Source organism: Triticum dicoccoides, chromosome 4B, assembly GCF_002162155.2.
Source record: "Triticum dicoccoides isolate Atlit2015 ecotype Zavitan chromosome 4B, WEW_v2.0, whole genome shotgun sequence".
Classification (NCBI taxonomy): Eukaryota; Viridiplantae; Streptophyta; class Magnoliopsida; order Poales; family Poaceae; genus Triticum; species Triticum dicoccoides.
The window spans coordinates 353718897-353728798 of NC_041387.1; the positions used below are offsets into that span (position 1 = coordinate 353718897).

General features: G+C 47.7%; 1 pseudogene; it reads left to right on the forward strand.

The window, feature by feature from the left end:
• Nucleotides 1–7201, forward strand: part of LOC119292672 — a 56815-nt pseudogene extending 49614 nt beyond the window's left edge.
• Nucleotides 7202–9902: the final 2701 nt, after the last annotated feature.

The following is a 9902-nucleotide window of genomic DNA, read 5'->3' on the forward strand; positions in this document are numbered from 1 at the left end:
AAGGGGGAAAACTGCTCCTACAGTGCCACAGGGGCTGTAACCTCAAACGGGGCGTTGACCATCTCAGTAGTAGCCGTGAGTGTATCTGGGGTCGGCTCGGTGGCTGCCTCCATCTTCTTGGAGATCTCTGTCTCGTGGGGATTAGCCTCCCGTGTCTTCTTCAATATCGGCAGATCTTTGCCTGGTTCTCCTTGGTCCATCATGAAACTGACGAATACTAGGAGACCACTGAAAGGAAAACACAATCGCAATGACAATGAAACAAAAAAGAGAGTGAGGATCGGTTACTGCTTTGCAAAAGTTCTTTTTTTCTTTGAACGAAAATATACCAACATCATGGATCCGCTTACCTTCCCTTCATTGGGAGAGAAGAACAATGGCGGATGCGAGTGTTGCCTTTCTTGAAGACGGTGAGGGAGAAGGGGATTCAGCAAAGAGTGAAATGATGGTTGCTTCGTCCGTCAAAATTAGACTGCGGGGAGGTGGGGTTTTGTGATACAACGGCTCGTTACTGCCGCGCTACGACCGGGGTGACTCTCCGCCTGCATACTGCCTTCTAATTTGGTGGATGGCATTCGGGCCCGCGCACTGCATGGCCCGCATGTCGGTGAACAAAAGTATAATGACATTCAGTAGAGGGAGACGTTTCAGTGACCTAGGAGGAGCCAGAAGCGGTAGAGTTTCTCCACTGTACTAGTAGTAATTGTTTTTCTGGGTAGCTGTAGAGTGTCTCCACTGTACTAGTAGTAATTGTTTCTCTGGGCCCAAGACAAAACAGCCCATCCACACTAGTAAATAGTAAAATCAATTCAAAAGCCCTTACTGAATGAGAGGAGCTACCCACACCCAGGCACCCAGCACACTGCCCCCCCCCCCAAAAAAACCTGGGTGCTCTTCTTCCTCCTCGCTCCACTCATACCCCCAAATTCCTCACCTCACTCCTACAGAAACCCCCAGCTCCCCTTCTTCCTCACTCCTACAGAAAACCCCCAGCTCCCCTTCTTCTTCACTCGCACTACAACTAGGCTCGTCATTCGTTACTCCGCTGAAATCCGTGAGCGCGACATGACGCCCTCGAGGAAAATGGAGTCAGCTGACCCCAGCGCCAAGAAGATGAGGCTCCCGCCAGCGGCGACGCCTGTTGTAGATCCCGCACCCAGCAGCGCGGGGAGAAGCGGCGACCCCGCCCCCACCGGATCCCAGGAACCCGTAGAATCTTGGGTGGACTGCATCAGCGATCTCCCGGACACCATCCTTGGGTAGATCATCTCGCTTCTCCCCACCAACGATTGTTGCCGCACCCAAGTCCTCTCAATTCGGTGGCGCACTCTATGGCGCGCCGTGCCCCTTAATCTCGCTTCTCCCCACCAACGTGGTGGCGCACTCTATGTCTCTTCAATGATTTTGAAATCCCCAGAGCCATCATCTCCTCCCACCAGGGCTCCGTTCAAAGCCTCTGCATCCCATCATGCTACCTAAGCAAGCATACCATGCCCTGCACGGTGGACGCCTGGCTAAAATCCCCTGAATTCATAGAACTATAGCTGCTTGAGTTCTACTATTCCCCTGGAAATCACATACCACATACCGAACGCCATGAACTTGTGCCCTCAGCACCGATGTCGATCTCGCGGTTTTCCTCCTCTCTCCACACCGCCACCTTTGCGCTGTGCTACCTACCATACAATCTGGTACTAAACCTTCGACTCCCATTTCTCAAGAAACTTTCACTTGTGCGGGTTCGTATATCGGAGGCCTCATTGCACAGCATCATCCACTCCAGTTGCCCTGCCCTGGAGTGCTTGGTGCTTGTTTTCACAGTTAGAATCGGTTATCTCCAAATAAAGTCACCTAACCTTGTAAGAATTGGAATTTCTATTGACGAAAGGCAGCTCATCATCCAAGATGCCTCTTCACTTCAAAGGTTGATCCTTGATTCTAGTTATTCACCGTTGCAAATAACCGTCCTCTCTGCGCCTAAAGCGGAGACCTTGGGTGTAATACATGATCTCTGTGCTCATTTCAATATGGTGTTTGGCTCCACAGTTCTTTAGGTACTTTATATTATCATCTACACTTGTAACCATAAGCTGCATTTTAAATTTCTGCGCATAAGTTATATATCATCTTGGAGTACACATTTTGTACTAATATTATATTCTATGCTCAATGACGAGTTTCTCCATGGATGGCCTATCAATGGTGCTGGATTCTATCAAGATCTTTTATATCCAAATGAATAGTTTTGATCTGAACAAGATCATTGGCTTGCAGCAATGCTTTCCATGTCTGGAGAAGTTGTAAATAAAGGTGATAATTTCACGCACATTGGAAGCCCGCATATAGTGTACTAGAATTAACCGTTCAGCTGTTGCTCTTTCGACACTCTTCTTTTAGACCTTAACTGTTTTCAATCTTCATGCCTATTTTTAGGCAACAGGACGGGGTAAGAAAGTTATAACCAATCGGTGGATTCGTAAGCTTCGGGATTTTCACACTTCTCATGAGATTGAATTGAAGACAATAACGCTAGAGCAATATGTAGACAACCCTGCAAATACTAGATTTGTCACATTCTTCCTGCTGAATGCGAGGTTACTATTGTCCATCAGGCTTAAGTTTATCAGCAACATGGTTTTGACGAATGGGTATGTCGAAGAGCAAAAAAAGGTGTTTCAGGTGGGCAAAAGAGCTTCTAAACGTGTCGGGCTTCTATTTAAAACATATTGTGGTCATAATCCAGTAAATTTTACGACCTAGGATGTTCATTCTATGGACCTGACCGATCCATTTGACTGTGACTGCCGAAAACAGTGCTAGAGTTAGATGTTGTTGCCCTTTTCAACCTGGTTTTTTTTGTAAACCTGATGAACAATTAACCCTCGTGCTTTTGTACAGTTTGTAAGCTGGAGTTAGATGTTCCTGCCCTTTTCAACTCGGCTGTGACTGTCATATTTTCTTTGAAACAAGGCAAATGGCTTGCCATTCGTTTAATTTAGAGTGAAATATTGTAAAAAATTCCAACCAAGGGAAATAACATCACTCTTGCCGGCTACTTGAGCACACTGTGCATTACAAAAGCCAGGTGATTAGCCCCCACCAGCACCCACAAACTTATTTCGAACTAGCACATTAAATGGGCTGTAAATTTTCATAGGAAAGGCTGCATGACCGTGACAGATTTGGATTCCGACATTTGGGACCCGCGAGGAAATAGTCTATCCAAGGTGGTGTCGACTTACTAGCCAGTCAACAAACGATTCTGCCTACCAGGCGTTCAATTGACATCCAACATCTGTCGTGTATCTTCTATCTCTTGTCTTCTTCTTCCTCCAGTCGCCCAAACCAAACCACCCCGTCGGCTCCGCCTTCTCCCGCCTCCCATGGCTGGCTGCGCCTCCGCCGCCCTACCGTATGTACCCTCCAACGTTGGCCAGTCCCTCCCTTTATTCCCCCACACGTGCTGTTATTCTCCGGCGACGTCAACCCCAACACGCACCCGCACCCGAACAAGTCAACCCTCATACTCCCCTCCGTCTGTGACTGGACCAACACATCTTCCACGGCTCCTGTTCATTCCGTCCGAGGCCTCGCCATTGTCCTCCGTGTTGCGGCCTTGGTTCGCTCGCCGTGCGTGGTGCGCCGCCCTCTTGCATTGTCAACATCATCAACAACCGAGAGGAACAAGGAGATGACTGTATGTGGAGAGGATGATAGTAGGGACCCACCAGCGTCATGGCAGTACGCAAGCAAGTGCCTCTATATTACATGCCCAAAAACATGGTTCCTCCTAATGGTTGGACATCTGGGGCTCACGCCATTGTCAACGTAGTCAATAAACGAGAGAATTACACTACGAGCGGTTGACACTAGGGACCCAGCAGGTCGCATAGTTTTTTTAGGAACAAGCAGTTGTTATTTATACTAGTTTTAGCGACGGATCAGGGTAGCAACGGGGCTGTGCGGGGGCTATGGCCCGTCTAGCTAGGGTTTTATTTATGTTTACCACATCATGAGACCAATTGTGTTTTTTTCTTGCTGAAAATGACTAGCCCAGTTCTATTTTTTAAAGAAATACCCAAACAAGGCCTACTTGCTTTATCGGCCCTGATGGGCTGCAAATCTTTCAAGACGAGGAGAGTTTCATTCGGTTTGCCCAGAAATGGGCTATACATTTTTAAAACACATCAAACCAGGAATTAGTTTCAATTTTTTTTCATTACAAGATTTTAAATTCCATTGATTTTTATGCGTCGACAATTATTTGGATTTTATATTTATATAAATTATTTTTCAAAATAGTTTGAATGTGAATCGATATTTCTGGATTAAAAATAGTTGACCGCACCGAAATATGCAAAATTTCCAATACTTTTTGACTGTGTCCACAATATGGGGTGTAATGCTAACAAAAAGAAGATGGGCTCCAAAAAAATCTTAAGAATTAGCAAATGGGCTGTACATTATTAGAAATAATGGCAGATGGGTTGTATGCTGTTTTCCACAGATTTGAGGCTGACTTGTGCGCCTACTACAGGTTGACGCGTATGCTTTCATAAAAAAAGGTTGACGCACACGCAACGCCCTGTCAACTTAGTCAACACACGTGAGCAGTGACTGTTGGATGTCCATCCAACGGCTGTTGTGCTTCTTCAATCTCTGCTCTTCATGCTCCAGCCGCTCAAACAAGCGCCGATGGGACTGCCTGCTCCCTCCTCCCGTGGCCGGCTATGCTGCCGCAGGCCTCACGGCTCCATCGTACTCCCATCGCTGGCCTAGCCATCCCTCTACTCACCCACACCTGTTGTTATTCTCCGGGGACGGCAGACGAACCAGTAAACCCTCGTACTCCTCCGCGTGGGAAACAACTACCGAGTATTCCCTAGCTCCGTGTCGTTCCCTTCCTAGGCCTCGCCGTCGTCCACTGCCCTGGTGCTCTCGGCGCAGCCTGGTCAACGTGGGACTGTACGTGGAGAGGCTGACAGCTGGGTCCACGGTCGCATGCAAGGAAATGCCTCCTTGTTATGCGCAAAATAATGATTCCTCCACCTGACAGCTAGGACCCACAGGAAGGGCCTCTGTATTTCGCGAAAAAATGTTCCCCCCGCTGACAGGTCAGACCCACCAGCTATATCTTCGCATGCAAGGAAGTGCCTCCTTATTACGCCCAAAAAAATGAATACCCCCCTGCTAGCTAGGACCCACCATATTGTTGGGCTGACTTGTGGGCCTACTAAGTTGACGGGGACGGAGGACTTTGTCAACTTAGTCAATACTCCAGTGACCGTATGATGTCCATCCAACGGCCATAGTGCTTCTTCAACCTCTGGTCTTCTTTCTCCAGCCGCCCAAAGCAGCGCCGGTCGTGCCGCCTGCTCCTGCCTCCCGTGGCCGGCTGTGCTACCGCGGAGGCCTCATCGCCCCCATACTACTCCCACCACTGGCCAGGCCATCCCTCCACTCACCCACACCCCCTGTTATTTTGCGGCCACGACAGCCTCACACCGTAGCCGAACCAGCGAACCCTAGTACTCCTCTCCGCGTGGGCATCCACTGCTGCATCTTCCCCGACTCTGCGTCGTCCCTTTCCTAGGCCTCGCCGTCGTCCACCGCCGTGGTGCTCTCGGCACGGCGTGGTCAATGTGGTCAACGACCGACTTCCATCGGAAGAGTACTGTACGTGGAGAGGCTGACAGCTGGGTCCATGGCAGCCACAAGGAAGTGCCTCCTTATTACGCGGAAAATAATTATTCCTCCACCTAACAGCAGGGACCCACCGGACGGGCCACCAGTATTTTGCGAAAAAAAGGTTTGTCCCTGACAGCTGGGACCCACCGGACGGGCCACCGTATTTCGCGAAAAAACGTTTCCCCCGCTGCCAGCTCGGACCCACCGGAAGTGCCTCCTTATTACGCACAAAAAAATGAATACTCCCCCTGCTAGCTGGGAGCCAGCTTGGTGGCAGGCAGACTTGTGGGACTACTAAGTTGATGGGGATGGATGGCTTTGTCAACTTAGTCAATATAAACAATTCTAGCTCCAGTGACCGTACGATGTCCATCCAACGGCCGTAGTGCTTCTTCAACCTCTGGTCTTCTTGCTCCAGCCGCCCAAAGCAGCGCCGGTCGTGCCGCATGCTCCTGCCTCCCGTGGCCGGCTGTGCTGCCACGGAGGCCTCACTGCCCCCTACTATTCCCACCGCTGGCCAGGCCCTGTGGGACGGTAGCCTCACACTGCAGCCGAACCAGTGAACCCTCGTACTCCTCTCCGTGCGGGCTTCCACTGTCGCTTCTTCCCCGGCTCCCCGTCGTCCCCTTCCTAGGCCTCGCCGTCGTCCACCGCCCTGGTGCTCTCGGTGCGGCATGGTCAATGTGGTCAAGGAACGACTTCCATCGGACGTGGACTGTACGTGGAGAATAATGATTCCTCCACCTGAAGCAAGGAAGTGCCTCCTTATTACGAGGAAAATAATGATTCCTCCACCTGATAGCAGGGACCCACCATATGGGCCACCGTATTTCACGAAAAAAACGTTTCCCCCCAGACTGCTGGGACCCACTAGCTACACCTTCGCACGCAAGGAAGTGCGTCCGGGTAAAAAAAATGATTCGCCCCCCTGACTGCTGGGACCCACCAAATTTCGCAGGCAAGGAAGTGCGTCCGAAAAAAACAATTCGCCCTCCTGACTGCTGGGACCCACCAGCTACATCGTCGCACGCAAGGAAGTGCCTGACAGTCCGGACCCACCTGGTCGAAGCGTACGTAGCGTTGTCATTCCGGAACTCCCCGAAATTTTCCTCGCCCTCGCTTCTACCATAGTTTTTTTCGTCATGGACAACCCAAAGAATGTCATGCATCTGCGTCTCCAGCCCGCCCAGGACGAAAAGCCCATTTTTTGTCATAGAAGTAGGAGCCCACCACATCTATGATGATACCAGGTTTTGTCACAATTATCGTCATAGAAGTGTCATATGTATGACAAAAAAAAGTTTCTTTCAGCCCAAAATGTCACAGATGTGTCTTTTTTTTGTAATGTGCCCTTACAATCTCAGTGGCCAACCCCACTGACCTTGTCAAAGTTAGGCTTCAGTCCGAGGGGATGATGGCACTTGGTGTGCCGCGCTGTTATACTGGGGCAATGGATGCTTATGCCAAGACTGTTAGGCAGGTCTATTGTTTCTGCTCTTATTCTGCAAACTAATTGTGGATTGTTACATTTCTCGAATTGCTTGCTTCAAATATGTCGGTATCATCTTTAGGAAGGGGTTGATTTCAGGATCAAGTGAAGGTGGAGCATGGCTAGCCTGCTTGTTTAGCACAGTAATGTATTCTTTGATTTTTCTGTGCAGTTCATCTTTTGGGCCGAATCTTTACTATTAAAGGAGAATCGAACGTCGTGATGGTTCGACCTCCTACTATCGCTATTGATACATCCCTTCCCACCTCTGATTCTTTTCCCGTAGCGATGCCCTCTCCCACTTCCGTTTTGATTTGGTTCCACCCAGTTACCCACCCACGCACCCCTCCCACGATCCTCCCGATGTTCCCCATGATCTCCCCAACGCAGCCTCCTCTTGGAGAGTCGCTCCTGGCACAACGAGCGACGCTGCTCCCTGGCACCTCCAAACCATGGCTTCCCCTGCATCTCCTCCATGGGACGCCGCCACTTCGCTGTTGCCACCAATGCCTAGTTGATGGCAGCTTTCCTCATCTTCTTCTTCTCGCGCCACAGCCTCCATTGCGATGTTGCCGCCCCACAGTCTCGACCGGTGTCGCGCTGGCCGCGGCATCCCGTGCGAATAAGAGGTCGACCGTTCTCTTCTTTGGATCTAGGTAGAGAATCGCGAGGGAGGCTGCAATAGAAGTTGGAGAATTGCGAGGGGCACATCCTCACATGTGAGTAGAGGCGCAGGCATGGTGAAGAGGCACATGGTGACAATGTAGGTGGAGGACTAAAGGGCTGCTGGAGACTGGATCATGCCCAATACATCGGCGAACCAGCGTGCAGTGGCGCCAGGTTGGAGGTAGCTCACGGGGATGTTCAACCTGAGCAACCGCTTCACGTTCTTCCTGCGCCATGGCGCGGTCATCCTCGTCTCCGGCCCAGGTATGTTATCCATCCAAGTCTACTAATTTCTTTTCTTAATCTTATTTTCTGCTGATATAAGTAATCATGTTGATTACTGCAAGCAATTTATTTTTGCATACAACTAAGCTTTTCAGTAGTACACAAGGAACACCAGGAATATAAATAGTTTCAGGAATTCCATATGTTGTAAGATGCTTTGAATAATCATTATACTGTAGCTTCACTTCATTGTATATCTGAACTTACATTTGCATAAATCAACTGCAATATGTTACAAATTTTGTACAGTATCATATTCAGGTTGAGTTTAGTTTATATTTGCCATTCGATGAGCTTTAGTCGGTCGTTCTCTTTTCTCCTATATTTTGATGATCTCATAATGAAGAAAATCCCAGTTTTAGTTTGCATCATCTTAACCAATTAGCCTCTATTCATTGTACTTGAACACAAAATAAGTTCAAAGTAGGCTATTCATTGCCATCTGCACATATTTTTAGTTGTAATGTTTTTTGTATTTGTGCAGTGTTGGATGCTTACATATATTATATACACTTACACAGAAGAGAAGGGTCCCATCACTCTAGGTTAGGTACAGCCTAATATTCTTATGCCACATTATCCGGTCTGGAACATGTACAAGATTAAACTTTGAATTTTGCTTCAGTTTCAAATTTTTCTATATGTCCGAATTCCAAACAGAATTTTATAGGAATTATAATAAAAACCTCTATGATATCGCTGCGGCACTAAATAACTTTTTGGCTCAGCTAAATAACATTTTCTCCTAACTCCCACCTTTATTTGTGCAGCTGAATTCATGTGGACAAGTGACAAAGCATTGATTTTTGTGGAGAAGTCAAACTAATCATGTTGTGAACAAGGCCTTTCTTACAGTTAACTATAAATTCTGAACATGTTGATCCTCCATTTGTGAAGAAGCTGTGACAAAATTAGAAGTCAAAGGTTGTCCACGCATGCATGTAACTAAACCCAACTTGGCTTTGCTTTTTATACCTCTCTATTTAGGGATAGTTTGCGTACACATCTTGATTCTTAGTTCTTGTGTTTGTGATTGGCAGTCGATTGTTATGTGTGTGAGTCCTAGCAGATGATGTTGGATTTGGCTCAAGCTAATGTCTTATTTTAGAAATCTCTTAGGGAGGAAGGGAGGGAGGGAGAACATGCTTAATTTGGAAGTATAAATATTTGTTCGACGCAATCCTAAGACTATAAAGATATTTTCATAATGTCTTAATGTCAAAGGTCTTCCATTGTTAGTGAATGGAATGGATGCTGAAATATCATGTTTCAATTATTTTTTGTTGGTAAGCTTGAGTAATATTTTTGTATGTTCCCATTGTTGTTTCATATATGCTACTTGCTATCCTGTATACACTACAAAAAAATACACTTCCGTGATGATACGCGTTTGTCACAGTAGGTCGCGTATTTTGTCATGCATGTACGTCCATGACGTTTTTATTACAGAATCAAGATAGTCATACCTGTGCTATTGTACAAGTGTTCCATGACATTACAAAAATTATCATCACGGAAGTGTCCACTTCCATGATGATAAATCGCGTGTCACGGAAGTGCTTTCTTCAAGGGTGACCGACACATGGCATCCACCATAACGGAACGCCGTTAAACTATCGGGTCGGGTTTTGGATCCGATAACCCATTAATAGCCCCGACCAATGGGGATTTTCCACGTGTAAAATCATCATTGGCTGGAGGAAACACGTGTCGTCTCATCGTTGGGACAGATGTCATCCACTCATTGGACAGAAGGCGCCTATGATATGTCGAC